The sequence below is a fragment of the Haliotis rubra genome, unplaced genomic scaffold (assembly GCF_003918875.1).
Source record: "Haliotis rubra isolate DU_JTF1 unplaced genomic scaffold, ASM391887v1 Scf2220, whole genome shotgun sequence".
Classification (NCBI taxonomy): Eukaryota; Metazoa; Mollusca; class Gastropoda; order Lepetellida; family Haliotidae; genus Haliotis; species Haliotis rubra.
The window spans coordinates 19,502-36,323 of record NW_025766249.1 but is presented as its reverse complement, the minus strand read 5'-3'; the positions used below and the strand labels follow the sequence as shown (position 1 = coordinate 36,323).

The 16,822-nt window shown below is 39.7% G+C and overlaps 1 long non-coding RNA gene across 1 annotated transcript; it reads left to right on the top strand.

The window, feature by feature from the left end:
• The first annotated feature begins 13,744 nt into the window (after positions 1 to 13,744).
• Positions 13,745 to 16,094, top strand: LOC124277525. The gene is made up of 3 exons (XR_006898844.1): positions 13,745 to 13,870; positions 14,362 to 14,368; positions 16,082 to 16,094. It is a non-coding gene; the product is annotated as an uncharacterized LOC124277525 (long non-coding RNA).
• The last annotated feature ends 728 nt before the right edge of the window (positions 16,095 to 16,822 follow it).

Genomic DNA, 16,822 nt, shown 5'->3' with positions numbered 1-16,822 from the left:
TTAATCAACATATGTACAGTGCCGTGAACTCCTTAACATGGTATAAGTTTATGGGATTGTGCATTAGAACCATACGTGGTGCTTATAAACTATGTGCGCAGAGCAGAGATGTGATTTCAAATCAGTTTGGTCAAGCATTTTTACAAGATCTACCCAAACTCACTTCATGAAAATTATTCATGCCACAATGGAATAATATTATTACGTAAGTTCATGGAAATTACATGAGTCCCTGAATATAATCCGAAGACACCAGGGTAGGTATCACAGATGAGGTTACTACTCCATATTGATGTCCATAGGGTCAGTCGGTGTTTGTGAACACATACTATTGGCGATATTTAGTGATAAAAGGCAAATTTCAACCTTGGCGTTCAACTTTTTATCGACCAAATTCAGTTAAGCAAATTAGGATAATTTTAGACAAATCTTCTGTTTATAGGTATTAAAAGGTTTTTGGTGAATGTTTTTCAAACAACCTACTGTTTTGAAATGTGGTCTCAGGTATGTCATAGAATAAACCAAGTCCCGAGTAAGCACTTTCCAGTATGGTTGTCCTTGTTTTCTTTGTGTGTATGAATTGTTTTGGATATTCTGCCCAGCCCATGAAACCATAGTCGAGCCAGTTGGATCTTCGTCGCTCTATTTAAATAATAATAACACTGTTCCTAACAAAAACAGTCAAATGGAACCTGGAAAAATGCATGTGGAAACCGTGTTCACGCACCAGTTGCATGTAAAGTCACCACGACACTGATTCTGACAAGTACATATTAAGTACTAAATCTCCGAGTTCTCGAACACACATCTCACCAAAATCGAAAACCACTCACTCCCAGATGTAGCTGTAAAACAATACGAGAATATTCTGACAAGTACATATACTAAATCTCCGAGTTCACTTAAAACACCCTGCTCCCACTAGAACGAACCCACTCACCCCAGATGTAAGAGTCGCTGTCAGGAGTATCGACAGAGATTAACGATATGTCATACACATAATTCAATATAATTGACAGCTGATTTGATGTTTTTGTTTTGTTATCTTTCCAGGTCTCATGGTCACAGGGAAGAAGCAGACAGCCAAGGTATGTACACAACATAATATAGGTTGATGTATGATGTCATTTCAGGTGAATTTGTTAGTTGAAATGACTCCACAACATATATATTTTTCTTTTATATATAGTATCTTTCAAATGTTAATTCTTACAATATGTTTTAACTTTATGAAACAACAAAATTTCGCAAGTTTTGAGGCACAAAGAATTAAGAACACATCCCCTCACATTCATCTAACACCACCACACAAATAAATACCACCAGCGCCACAATAATACCCACAATACACAACTATACCCTACACAATAATACTCACCATACACAACTATACCCACCTTTACACAATAATAACAAATTACACAACAATACCACCAAACACAATACCACCACAATAATACCAATTAGTACACACCACCATACACAAATAATACCACCATACACAACAATACCAACGTATACAATAATACCACCATAGACAATAATACCACCATACACACCACACACCATACACAATAATACCAAATTCATACATAATAATAATGTCAGATATCATACTAATACCCACCATACTCCAAATAATACCACCATACACAATGTACCACACAATAATACCACCAAACACAAATAATACCAATTATACACAATAATACCACCATACTCAATAACAATACTACCCCATGCACAATAATACCACCATACACAATAATACCACCTTACACAACAATACCCACCATACAATAATACCACCATATCATAACAATACCACCATGCACAATAATACCACCATACTATAATAATAATTAATCTTACAATAATACCATACACAACAATACAGTAATCTCATAATAATAAATAATACACCATACACAATAATACACACCATATTACCAACAATACTTCCACCATACACAAATAATACCACCATACACAATTAATACTCAATCACATTACCAACAATACTAATAATACACAACAATACCACCATACAAATAATACTACCGTAAACTATATCACACATACAATAACAATACCATCATACACACAAATCAATACCACCATACACTACTAATAATAACACCATATACACTGTAATAATACCTACACACAACAATACCACCATACATAATAATACCAATTATACACAATACACCAAACCAATTTACACACAATAATACCACCATACACAACAATACCATACCATACACATCTAATACCTCACCATACACATCTAATAATTACCATACACAAACAATACCAATTACATACACAACACATCAATTATATACACAATAATACCACCATACACAATAATACCACCATACACATCTAATAATTACCCATACTACAATAATACCACCATACACATCTACTTCACTCACCATACACAATAATAGCCTCACTCATAATTTTTAATAAAGACCACCATACATACTACACATTACCACCATAGACACATCACTCACCATTACACAAAAATAATTGCACACCATACACAAATAATACCACCATACACAATAATACCACCATACACAATAATACCTACCCATACACAATAATACCACCATACACAATAATAATACCACCCATACACAATAATACCACACACCACACAGTAATACCACCATACACAATAATAACACCACCAAACACAATAATACCACCATACACAAATAATACAACCCATACAATAATACCACCATACAATCCATCACCACCATACACAATAATACCTAACCATACACACACACTACCTAGATACCAATCAATAACACATCATTATGCACATAATACCACCAGAATGTCAAACGTGTTTAGGACTCCCCCGGCATTACAGGGTTATTCCGTGTCAGATCTTCAGAAGCTGTGTTGGAGCTCATCGATTACTGACATATCTCCAGGTTGAAGGTTCTACATGACATATATTCCGTGCTGAAGGTTCACATGACATAGTCCATGTTGAAGTCTTCTACATGACATATTCCATGTTGAAGTGTTCACAATGATACATTCTGTGTTGAAGTCTCACATGACATATCCTGTTGAAGTGTTCATTACGACATATATTCTAGTTGAAGTGTTCTATATGAGATATTCCTGTGTTGAAGGTTCTACATGATAGCCATTTCATGTTGAAGTCTTCTACATGACATATCCTGAGCAGCTGTTTTACATTAGACATATTCTATGTTGAAGTGTTCTATATATTACACTCTGCGGTTGAACTATTCTACATGACATTCTGTGGCTGTAGTCTCTCATTACGACATATCCTTCCTGAATTAGCTATTCCACATGACAGCATATTCCAGGGTTGAAGTGTTCTACACGACATATCTCAGTTGAAGTATTCGGCATGACATATTCTATGTTGAAGTCTTCTTACATGACATATCTCCTATGCTGAAGTGTCTCTACATGACATATCTGTGCTGAAGTCCCCATACGACATATCCCGAGCTGAAGCTGTCTCCCACACGACATATAATCCCAGGTATTGGAAGTGTTCTACATGACATATTCAGTAGGTTGAAGTGTCTCACATGACATATCTCAGCATTGAAGCCCCACATGACATCCTGTACAGCTGTTCTACATATTCCCAGGTTGGAAGCCCTACATGACATCCTGAGCTAGCTGTTCTACACGCATATTCCCAGGTTGGAAGTGTCTCTGCACACACATTCTGTAGTTGAAGGTTCTACATGACATATCCTGTGCTGAAGTCCCTACATGACATCCTGAGCTGGAAGTCTCTACATGACATACATTCCAGGCTGAAGCAACTAGCACATGACATTTACACATATCCCAGGCCAGCTGTCCTACATGACATATTCTGTGTTGCAGCCTGGAGCCAGGATGGAACCATCGAGACCTGACCTACACGAAATCTGATACCCGGTAGGTGGAGAATATTGCACTAGATGATAGTCGCACGTCGCACTGGCTATTGTGGTATCAGGTTATAAGATCCGCTTAGAAAGCTTTGTCCTTTCTAAAACAATCCCGGTGTCATCTACCGGAAAGCTGTGTGGCTTCTTTAAAAGCTATCCCTTTATAGAAATTAAATTCACGCATTCAGCTTATTGATGCTATCTTATATATCTGTAATGTGACATCTTCGGTGATAAATGTAAACAAGATAACAACTCAGAGAATGTAATGTAATGGAATCTGGTGTTTATTTTAACCTTCATGTTTGTCTCATACAGCTGACGATCAGGAAGAGGGGGACACATCGGAAGCATGGGAACCCCTCCAGACCTGACACACGAGGTGGGTAGAGCATACCACGTGCTGTAGTGGGCACCATTCTCCACACACACTCAAAATGTGGTAGAAACTGTTATTAGATAACATTCTTAATCATGGCACAACCAATACCAGTTCTTGTGATTCCTGTACACCCGCCATGTTGCTGCCGTCTCTTGTGGATTCCCCGCCATGTTGTTGTTAGTTCTTGTGGATTCCCTACACCCGCCAGTTGCTGTCAGTTCTTTTGTGATTCCCAGCCAACCGCCATGTTGTTAAGCCAGTTCTAGATTCCCTGTACACCCGCCATGTTGCTGCCAGTTCTTGTGATTCCATGTACACCCGCCATGTTGCTGTCAGTTCTGATTCCACGTACACCCGCCATGTTGCTGCCTCAATTTGTGATTCCCTGTACACCCGCCATGTTGCTGCTCAGTTCTTGGTGATTCCTGTACACCCGCCATGTTGTTGCGTCAGTTCTGTGACTCCCACACCCGCCATGTTGCCAGCTCTGATTCACACCCGCCATGTTGCTCTCAGTTCTTGTGATTCCTGTACACCGCCATGTTGCTGTTGCCCTGTGGGATTCCCTCGTACACCCGTCATGCTGCTGTCAGCCATACTGCATGGCAGATGATGCATCGCTGCCTTGTATCATCAGTGTAAGATGCGGAACAAATGGTAGGCCAAGATGAAGATGTCCAACCCAGTACAGTCGATTTTGTGTTATAGCGATACCGACAATCTCGCACGGAGAGACGCCCGCGAGACGCCGACCCGCCGCCTGCATGAAGGAACCTGGCGGAGGTGAAGTGGATCCGGACACAGGTCGGGCTGACGTACCGGCATCAGGTAGAGGACTGGGGAGAGACACCGGTGATGGGTAAGTACTCATGGTGGGGACAGAGGATGTGCGGAGATCCCAGAGTCGAGGTGCTGGATGTGTCACTGGTGGACGATGTCGGTAACAACATCCCTTCACCGGGCCTGTGGGTGAGACAGGAAGAGTTGGTGGAGTTTGGTCCTGTCCGGACAGGTACATCAACGTCAGTGGAACAACGACGGAAGACAGCGGTCGACGGCGAGAGACCGCTGGTTAGCCCCACAACCGTCGATCCCGCTCACGCGGCACAAGCGATTTGTTTGCGTTGATAGACAGTGATGGAGGACATGTCGTTACCGACACTGACGGTGTCGTCCACGTCGTCGCGCTGTTTATGTAACTGCGAGAATATTTGCAGTGTTTGAGGAGAAATAAACCTGTTGAGAACATTTTCAGCATTACTAGTTGTTTGAACCTTTACGGATCGTGTGTAAGGATATTGTTGACTGTAAATATCATTGATGATATGTCGTTGGTATATGAGAACTCTGCATCTCGTCATGTAGTCTCTGTTTTAATTATGTAACAGGCAATTTTATCATTAATCGTGAAACGGACAGCGACAAACTGTTTGTGTACATCTCGTACTCTGTGACTTCAGACTTCGAGCCGAGTTTCGGCAGCTGGCGTGTCAAATGTACAGTGTCGTCAAGATTGTTGATGACGTCACGGTATGTGGCTCGCATTCATTGTTTTCTGTGCCAAGTGTAACACTCCCGCACACCGGTTATTTCTGATGACAGGGTTACATTGTATCACCAGCAGAACAACAGACATCCGCTGTCATTGATCTGTGTTCAAGGGGGCAGTAGGGAACTTAGCGGTTACATCACGCCAAAGACCCGGGCTCGATTCCTACATGGGTACAATGAAGCCCATTTCTGGTGTCCACCACACTGTGATATTGCCGGAATGTTGATAAAAAGAGGCTAAAAAAAACTAAGCTCACCACCACTCAATCTCTGGCGACGTATGTTTCAGCCAGTCGGCATAAAAATAGTTTTCCTGGGGTTTTCATGATCTAAGTTTTTCGTAAAGCTCATATACAAAATAAACTAACCTAGATTTTTCTCTGACGGACATTTTATATCTGAAATCTTTGTGCGAGAATTGCATTTGAGGGGCGTTGTTTTGCTTATTTGTTGGTTTAACGCCGCGACTCAGCAATATTCCAGGCATATGCTGGCGGGCTGACCAGACAATCCAGGACGCACATCATGTGCACGCTCTAGGCAGTTGATATGATGACATGTGTCGGTTTAATTCCCAAGATTCAAATCATCAAAATGCAAATTCAACTTATGCCGGAAAACATAACGCCGATGAAAACAAAACCCCGCTTAAATCGAAGCTTCAACGATTCGCTAATTTCACCCTAGCTTCAGGTGAAAAGTGGTTTCAACAGCTGTGCTGGATCAAGGCCATTATGAGAGTGAATAGCCTCAAGCTTTGGAAGCAGGATGTCCGAAATCGATAAGGCCGTGAGCAGGAGTAGTCTAATCAAAACAAATAGTAAATAATCTACTCTTTACATAAAAAGAAACTTTGGTAGGATCTTAGATTCATTCAGGTATGTACACAACCAGTGGAGGTTCCACATTTCCAAGACTTCCGAATAACTTCGGCGGTGAATACTGATGAAGGCTTTGGTGTGAGCTTATTTTAATAATGTTTTGTTGATATTTCACAGGCGCGAGCTTTTATATGTTACATTGCAGATTACCGATTCAGCCAGTTTTATATAATTTCATTTTGTCTATTTCATAACACGTTCTTCTTTACCGAGGCTCTTTCGTCTGATAATAAAATCCAATGTCATTATTTAGCATTGTGAATGTCTAACTGTGATATAGATATGCCTCTGTCAGCAGACAAAAATTAATGTCTTTCGTATTGACACCTATGTGTCTGCTCGCCTGTCTGCTGTCGACAGTATGCAACTGATCACTGACCATATGCAATTAGAACTTTAAATAATTATCAGGCTATACAAACAAAACGCATTACCCTATGGCCTTCGTGCACCCGAGTCTCCGTCTCTGTCACATTGGCGTAATAACAGAGGTACAGATAATGCGTATCTGCGTAAATTACGCAAAATATTTTATGAAACTCAATTCCTATTAAGTCTATTGGGTGTACAGGTACGCTTTGGACTTGTGTAAATACTCAATAAATGTGATCTCACACGCACACACAAAAAATGTCAAATCTTAATATGCGTACCGGTGGATAGGATACTCATAACTGAGGCATACTGAGAGGTCTTCAGGATATAGAACTTGAGAACTTTGCAGTTTTTCTTCTTATCGCTTCATATTACAGATCAAATATAAATAAAACACTCAACTTAAATTCCTTATTATATTTTTAAACATTATTGAAATGGCAAATACCCAATTGAGCTTCTGAGTGAGATGAGTACAATGCATTTGGGTTATTCAGCTAGGAAAATTAGATACTGAATTGAGATGAAATACAAGAGTACATAACCAATGACCCAAAAAGCTATCTGTAGCTCTGGTATTATGTACACAGGATGGCAGAGGGTTCAGGCTAAAACGTCACCCAGCCACAGCAAAACGGCACCTGGCGGAAAACGGCACCAACTGGACATAACGGAATCTCTGACTGGCGAAAACAGCTACAAATCCAGAAGGAAACGGCACCAATCCAAAATCTTATGGAGAAAAACTAGTTTGTTATTATATAAGATAATCGGATTGCAGATAGTAAACATATCTACCATTGGCGTCGGAACTATCACAATTAAAGAACAATGATGTATTTTTATATTCATGATGATGTGAAACTACTTTAGACGGTGTCTATGAGCATTTAAAGTAACCGCTTCCCAGTAATTATCAACTCATATTACATATTCAATGTATGGCAAGTTTATATAACTTGATTTCTTTCTATAGCTTGCCTATTTCGTTGCTGGGCATAACCAACACCATGTCGAAATCATATTTATTATTCAATCATATCTGTTATGTTGTCATTGGTATTTTTCTTTGTTGTCGTAAATTATTTCAGTTAAGTGTATCCGCTATTGAACAATGTACTGGAGTTATGTCTATATAAGCTTCACTACGCTTGTTCCGCTCATCCAGGTTTCTTGACGAAATAAAAAATGTGTTTAAACCACTAAATATATCTACAAAATGAGGGATAGAGGAATCTCGAATGGGCTCCCCATAGCTGATAAGCAATAGATTGCACGTTTGATAGTAAAATACATCTACTGTGCCGACAGTGATTGGAAAAGGGCATCCCATTCAAGCGTGAAAAACATCGCAACCCTTTGATGTTTTAAGCACATTTACTCTACTGGAAATCAAATTCACCAAGCATCTGGTGACATCAGCCACTGGAGCTGTGACACATGAACATTGGAGTAAAATTGCGGGTGCAGCAAATATAAAAACAAATGTTCCCTAATTGTGTTACTGTGCGCGGTATAAGATACTGATAAGTTTAAGGCTTACGCTTGTCGATACAAACATCTACAAATATGCATCGATTTTGGAGAATGACTCATGTTGATATAATCATTTGTTTTATATATATGGTGCTGCTCAGGCCTGGTGAAATCAGTAGCCGTTTTCACCAATATGGGTGCCAAGTTTTCGCCAAACAAATTTGCTGCCGTTCCGCTGTGCAGTTTTGGTTATAACCCCAGGCAGAGATGTGATACTTGTACACAAGACGGCATATTGCAAAATGTTATACCACAATAATGAGCATGTATTACAAAAACCGCTAACATCTCTATATACCCACACACATTTTGAGCCGTGAGGGCAACGGTAAATGAACCAGCCAATGAAAGGCCTTCTTGTTACATTTGAGTGCACACCCACCCACTCAGACTGGGTTTCGGTATCCAGGTGCTTCTGCCTGAGGGAAGTAAAACCGGGCACAAAATATTTACACTTTTGATTTTAAAGTTGTACCCTTAATAATTTTTGTGTAGTGTTTTTTCTATAATCAGTAATGTAGTATGATATACGTGAATAAGGGATAATTGTGTGTTAATTATGATGTATGATACCCTCAGTTGCATGTGACCTTTTTAAATTAATTAATCAAAGATAAAGTTAGTTGAGCTGTAACAGGCATTGCGGCCTTTCTTCGCGTGGGTACATCCCTTGGTCAAATGCAGATAAGTATTCCCATCCCAGCAACTGAATGTTTTACTCACCAACTAAGACGTATGTCAAAAATCCCACTTTTATGTTGAACAAGATTTATGATTATTATCTCACACCATCCCTTTGTCCTGTCGTAATGCCATATGGTCAAGTGCTGATGATATATTTGTTACTACAGCCGGCCCCAGTTGACCGATGTATGCACCATATAAGAAAATAAAGCCCTTGTTAGGTGCAATTATATTCTTACCACCTTACTCCTGTAGTAAACTTTGTCAGGCATAGGATAGAAACTGGAAACTTCAACTTTAGAGATATTCGATAATGATAAACGAGTAGGAGCATGGGAGGTTAACCTTGGATTCTACCTTATCTTCAGGAGCACATTTATTTTACATATAACCCAAGGAACTCTACAGCTCTTTTCCTTTTCTTGTTTCAAGCGCAAGAAATTACTTAAACTTTTATTTTGTTAATGTCTAACTTGTTATTTCTTTTGATTATCATCTAGAAAATGTTAGAGTTAAGTTTGAAACTTATTCCTACCTAATAGCAACTCTTTTCGGAATCCTTACCATCATAAATGCGACCTCAGATAGACGATTAGTTCTTAGCCAAGCCAGTGATGTCTATGCGCCATTGGTGTCGTGGGTCTCCGCGTTTTTATGTCTTTTCGTGTACATATTTCAAATATTTCCTTTTCTATGTCTCTGACACACGTGTGTTTATCCCCGTCTTTGCTTAGTTTTATCTCACTGTTCGTGTTAGATCTGCAGGTTAGATTCTCGTCACAGTAGCATAGATTCTAGTGGTAGCTTAGTCACAAAATCAGTTCCGAGAGTTTATACAATTATTTTGAAGCGCATGCTGAACGGCGATGTGGAGTCAGTTATCCTGCATTTTGCAGATAACGCATGGATCAAACAATATTCGGTAGGATTGGCAATTTTGATTCGCGCTCCACAGGAAGATGAAAGCAATGCTTCAACATTTGTATTGGTGATATTTCACCAAAGATGAATAAGCATTTGACTAATGGCATTAGTCCGTCCCCTCGTGCAGTTACAGAACAGAACAGCTTGTACGTAAATCACATTACCGTAATCATTAGAAAATGGTGTTGTCTTCTCTTCACTATTACCTTGAAAATATACATCTCAAATATGCCTTCATTCCATTCCCTATTTAAATTCGTACTTTAAGAAATCCGCGTAGCTCGTCCTAGTACATTATTACTAAGTCATTTAAAGTTATTGTCTCGTTTTATAAAGCTACAAACAATGACATTGCCGACACGTTTTGTTTAAGAGTGTAGCATTGCCGCCCCTATTCACAGGTTATTGCTAAAACTCCATTATATAGCGAACAATCGGGCGCTGATTTCTTCAGGATATTACGTCTGATCTGGTAGTACGCGTGAAAAATAGAACACGGACCGACTCAGTGATCCCGACGAGTGTCGTTCAATGTCATTACACCTGGTGGTCGCGCACCACACGGCGAAATTGAATTGATTCTGCCAAAACTACATCGGGTTGTGGAACTGCGTGTACCGTTTTCACGTTCGTGACCGAAAACCCAGTAATTTTGAAACACATCGATGAATCGAGTTCGAAAGTGTGAACCATCTGTTGCATCAGAGACCATATATACTAGTAATAGAGGGACGGGCCCTCTAGCCAGTGCGCAAAACCATCAGCGCTACGGCTTGTACTTAATTGCGCAGCCTATCCGGAAGCTGGCAAAAACGTGTGTTGATCTTCAGTCATCGATTTCAAGCGTATTTTCATTGCAAAGGTAAGATTTGATTTGTTTCATGTATTCTCATGCATATACTTAAATTTGCGCGAAAGGGTCGCATTATATTTGTCTCTTTAGAAATGCTTTGCTTGTCACCGGAGAACAATATATCAATCCCAATTTTGATTTTCAAGGTTATCTGGCTTTGAATTATATTTATTGTGCAATGCGACGAAATGTTAAATTTGTTTAGCTAAGGAGATGCGTCGTTTGTTTGCAGCAGAACATACCTCGAAGTTCGAAGTGACCTAGTTGATCGCCATGTTTCTAAGGAGATATGGGTCGCTTTGTGACCTAATCGCTGTTTTGGTGACGTCACCTCTTTCGAGCCCCTCAATATTGTTGACGTTTTCAACGCAGGTCAGCCAGCGCTGGGATGATCACAAAACTTGAAGCGGTCTTTGAATTCACAGTCATCCAAAATGTTCCCAAAACGAGTATAAGCCTTTAAATTTCCGCTATAATGATTAATGTAGCATATATGCATAATATAGCACAGTGACTCAATCCATGAATATGATTTCACTGTTAGTTCTGGCAAATTGTCGTCTCACTGCCGTAAGCGTACATGTATTGCTATGACACGATGAGTTATGGGAACTAGGCATTAAATATTAAAACTTATGTACAGTTGTCACTTCAGTCAACAAACAGGCCTCTATTCCTCGGAATCTTCCCGAATGACACGGACACCAGAATTCAGCTGTTGATCTCACAACGCGCACCTGCGTACAGTATTTGAGATGTACCCAGTGATCACAACCTCGGTACGTACACTGAGCCCACTTTGTGAATACAAGGAGACATTAATTTTGCAGTTCTTCGGTAGAAACAATTTGCAAACACAACACACTTCGTCATCAATGTCCCTTCATTGTCCGTGTCTGTTGTACCGCTGTCACTTGCGACAACCTCTCGTACATGAGACAATCGGACGTGCTTGGTTTGGCAGAGAGAGTTGAATGAACTTGTGATACTTTTCTTCCGTGCAGACTGTTGCTTCCTCTTGACTGGGTGTTTCTGAGTGTGGACTTGAATTTGAAGACTCTATTTTCTTCTGTGCGGCTTTTTACTTCACTGACGATAGAGCTGAGGACTTTCCGCTTCAGTGCTGGTGCAGACTTGGATTTTAAACGTGAGTCGTTGGCATGCGCGGTTTCTCGGATATAATAAAAACTGTAGAAGGTCCCGGCGCTTCCTGCAGACACATGACAGAATCGTCAAATGGAAATATTCCATTTCTCAAAACGAGGACATCAAGTTTCTTGGAGAAAGAGCCGACGTGTATGCTTTATAGGGCTTCAACGAGTCCATTTTCTTGAATCGAGTAATCCAGGGTGAGACTCGACTCGACCCGTGTACTTCAGAAATTCATACTATTTCAAACAAACGATAGCGTAACCGGCATGACATGTAAGTTCCGAATCACACAGAGTGAACACTCTACTTCATTCCGGACTTCATATCGTCGTGTGACTAACATTTCCCTATTGGTCAGAATCCCGTATTTGGATGTTTACTTGCCAAAATGCCTTTTGGTTCTTCATCGTATTGGTTGTACTGCCTGCATAACGCAGTGATATACCGCAATAGGCGGCATTTGGTTATTTTCTGTTTTGACTATCCAGATCAAGGCACGCCCATACATTTGATTTTTTTTATCATTCTCCTAATCGTTACCTAATCATTTTAAGAAGTGAAATCTCAAACGATGTATAATAATAATTACTCTCATCTGCAGACTTGTAACAACTAATACCATACAGCCACACCGTGTGAGGGAGTAAACCATCTAATCTAGGGCCTTAATAAAACATTATCAGATGGGTTAAAGAATTCAGGGTACATAGAACTCAGTATGTCAGTGTCAATGGCTATCAATCTTCTTTCCTCTCAACCTCTACTGGAGCTCTACGGGACTGTGTTTCTTTCATCTGTACTCTTCTGTTTTGTATACCAAATGACTGTTTACTGTGAAATTCGCAGATGACGCCACTGTTACTGGCCTAATTTCTGATTCTGAACATTATTATCGTCAAGGCATTGACAAAACCGTAATGACAGTTTTTTATCAAACCTTTATTCAAAGTGTGTTGACCTACAATTTTCTATGTTGGTATGGGGCCTGTCTGATCGCAACAAAAACAACCTTTTCAAAATTGTAAATACTGCCGACAAAATTTCGAGTATATTCCCTTTAACTATGAGCGCCAGATTGTCAAAAAGGCAACTAAAATTAGATTTGATAGTTAACATATTTGATCTCACCATTTTGAAGTACTTCTTTCTGACGCTGCTGTCGATTACCTTCCCTTAAAACAAACAGAGCTTCGATAGTCTTTTCATACCACATCAAGTATTCGTGGGAATGCAACAAATATTTTGAATTATCACCATGTGATAACAACTAGAATTATTCAGCCTCTTTACCTATGTGGGTTAATTGAATTACATCAATGTCAGTTTTATTGTGTAAAATAGCTTCTCGTTTTGTGCATGTAATTATTGTGTATATTTTGTGAATTGTGTACATATTCATTTTGAGACAGTTTGGATGTATAAGAATTTCCTCGGGGATAATAAAGTTATATCTATCTTAATATTAGACGTTAACGGCCGCTCATTCCTAGTACATGGCAGACAGTCTGTCAACGTAACCCAATAATTCGAGTTATCTCCCTTTTCGAGTCCCTCGAGTCCTAGAAAATAGACTCGAGTCCCAAGCTAAACCTAACTCCGTCCTCGAGTACTCGAGTACCCGTGAAGCCCTCTAATGCTTTACAAGCAACAGCACATACAGCGTCCCTATCTATGTTGGTGGTGACTCTGTTCTCTCATACACTATACCTCTAGTGCTTCATGGAATTGTAGATCCTTTCTAAGTGGGCCTGAAACAACCAACGTCAAGTGGTTGTAAAACATGAGAAGTGTGAGTTGTCAGTACCCATCAAGACAATGTTCCGAGATATGGCCCAGTCAATGATGGGGAGAGAAACATGAGAGTGGTACCCGTCTGTGGAGAAGGAGAATCGGCTGTGACGGATCTGACCTCTGAGCATATTTCAGGAAGTGGATCATTCAAATAAGTTGAAAAATATTTCCATATTTGACCACCCTGAATCACTAGTTGTGGCATTTGTACCTGGGGTACATTCAGATAGAACATCCGAACGCAGACGCTTCAGTCCCTTAAATACAAGTAAGGAGGGGATTTGTTGTCCGAGAGACGTTCCTAGAAACCAATTAAAGTTGTTGATGATCTTGGTGTAGTAACCGCGACACACATCGATATTCAGAAGAAGATACCACTTTAGGAGGAGTATGGTTCCTCAAGAATTAACCATTTTCGTCAACATTATAGATGAATTGCGGCTTGTCAAATAAATCGTACTTCTCTAGCGCGGCCCGAAGTCCGACGAAATATTTGGAAACTGCTTCCCGGTGACGTCGCCTTGCTCTGAAAAAACTTCGAGAGGTCGTGGCTTGTCCAGCTTGAGAGAAGGCCATCGCTTCATAAATCAATAATACCAATGGAGAGAAAAGGGATCATCTTTATTTCGTTTTCCCAGTTGAACAGCATACTGAGATGCCAGTGTAGTGACCTCCACCCTGGTGTATCCGTACCCAACACTACTCATGAACTTTAGATGTTCAACAAGTCTAGACTCCTCTTCTAAAATAAGAATTGGTTCAGTCCCTGACTTAAGAGTTTCTGGATGGATCCTACCCCTAGCACGATCTCTGAGAGTCGTCTCAGGTACAGAAAACTTCCATATTTCCATATTTGACCACCCTGAATCACTAGTTGTGGCATTTGTACCTGGGGTACATTCAGATAGAATATACGATGTTCAACAAGTCTAGACTCCTCTTCTAAACTAAGAATTGGTTCAGTCCCTGACTTAAGTGTTTCTGGATGGATCCTACCCCTAGCACGATCTCTGAGAGTCGTCTCAGGTACAGAAAACTTCCTAGCTGCAGTTTTGACAGGCATATTGTCTTCCACAACGGCTAAATATGCCCTGGTCATAGCCTCTGGGTCATTAACCCTATACGACAAGGGTTTTGAATTCTGCAATACACCGAAAAATTGGTTACACCACTTATAAGACAGCCCTTACTAGCGATCGCGATGCAAGTTAAAAATAGCAAGCCACATGATTTAAGTCATGTGATCCTGGCCGGAAGTTTACATTCTGCAGACGGCATAACTTCGAAGTGATGTCAAATGTTTCTTTCAAAGTGCAAGAAATGCAGCTTTAAACTTTAAAAAAATATGCAGTATGCAAAATAGTGACTTTTGTCCTGGGTTTACGTTTTTTATCTAACTTACCACCTGCAGCTTCCACACGCCACATGATTACGTCCAAGACAACCTGACAACTTGTAACCTGGTGTTCCGTTTCTAGAAGTGGCTACCTGATGACGTCATCAAATAAATCCACACGTGTATGTTAGCGGCTCGAAATGAGGTGACGCCTCGAAAGAGGTAACGGGGATACTGAACATTTCCAATTATCATGTAGCAGACGACATAACATTCATTTTGTCTCGTTAATATAACGCGAATATATATTTAAATCATTCTACAAAAAGTCCTCATTCACCTAATTGTTTGAAAAAAAGTACATATTTCATTTATTGTTTATTTTGATGATTATATTTGTGGAAAAGGTCCTATTTATCATGTAACAATCTATATATTTTTCTTGTTATCATTATTCTTCCTACTGAAGTTATGGGATTATATTTGCTATATATTATTATATTATTATACAGAAAACCAGCAGCCTGACATTACTATTGTGCAGTTTTATGACAAATGAGGCTCAGTCCAGCTTTCAGTAGACATCACTGACTGACTGAGTTTGGTTTTACGCCGCTTTTGTAGCAATATTCCAGCAACATCACGGCGGGGACACACCAGAAATGGGCTTCACACATTGTACCCATGTGGGATCTGAACCCGGGTCTTCGAGTGACGAGCCAACACTTTAACCACTAGGCTACCCCCACCGCCCCCAGTAGACATCAAGCCATCCTTTACAGCAGCAATATATGCACATCGACGTGACTTTGGCCCAAATCATGAATTCTGATTGGTTTACCTGCATTTTCTCCACTCTAAGAGATATGAAGAAATTTTTATCAGAACTGTCTACATACCATGTTTGCGTCGGCAATTATGAAGACAGATTTGTAGACTTGATTCCAGTTGGTGCAGGCATAAGTGAAGGAAACTATTTCAACAATATCTGCCTAATAATTTAACATGTAATAAAGTACATGAGTACAAATTATGGAAATTAAAATCCAATGTACAGTCTCACTTCATGGATATCTAAAATATCTGTTAATGAAGTTATATTAAGATTGTGTACAGATTTGTATGATTTTATGGTTTTACATTCACAATAAGTCCTAAATGGACAACATAACTATGCAGGTTGTGCTTGCAAGAATTTTATAAGTTATCATCTTCCCTTATTTTATCATGACTACAATTAATATGTTTTTCTGTTGTCATTATTCTTCCTAATGAAGTTTGGTTATGAGTTTACCTGGGCTTGTGACAGTACCAACGGCCTCCCTGTCTTATGCAACAACAAAATGAAAAAATGAACTCATTATTCAACATTATATTTATATAATAAAATTATCATTTGTT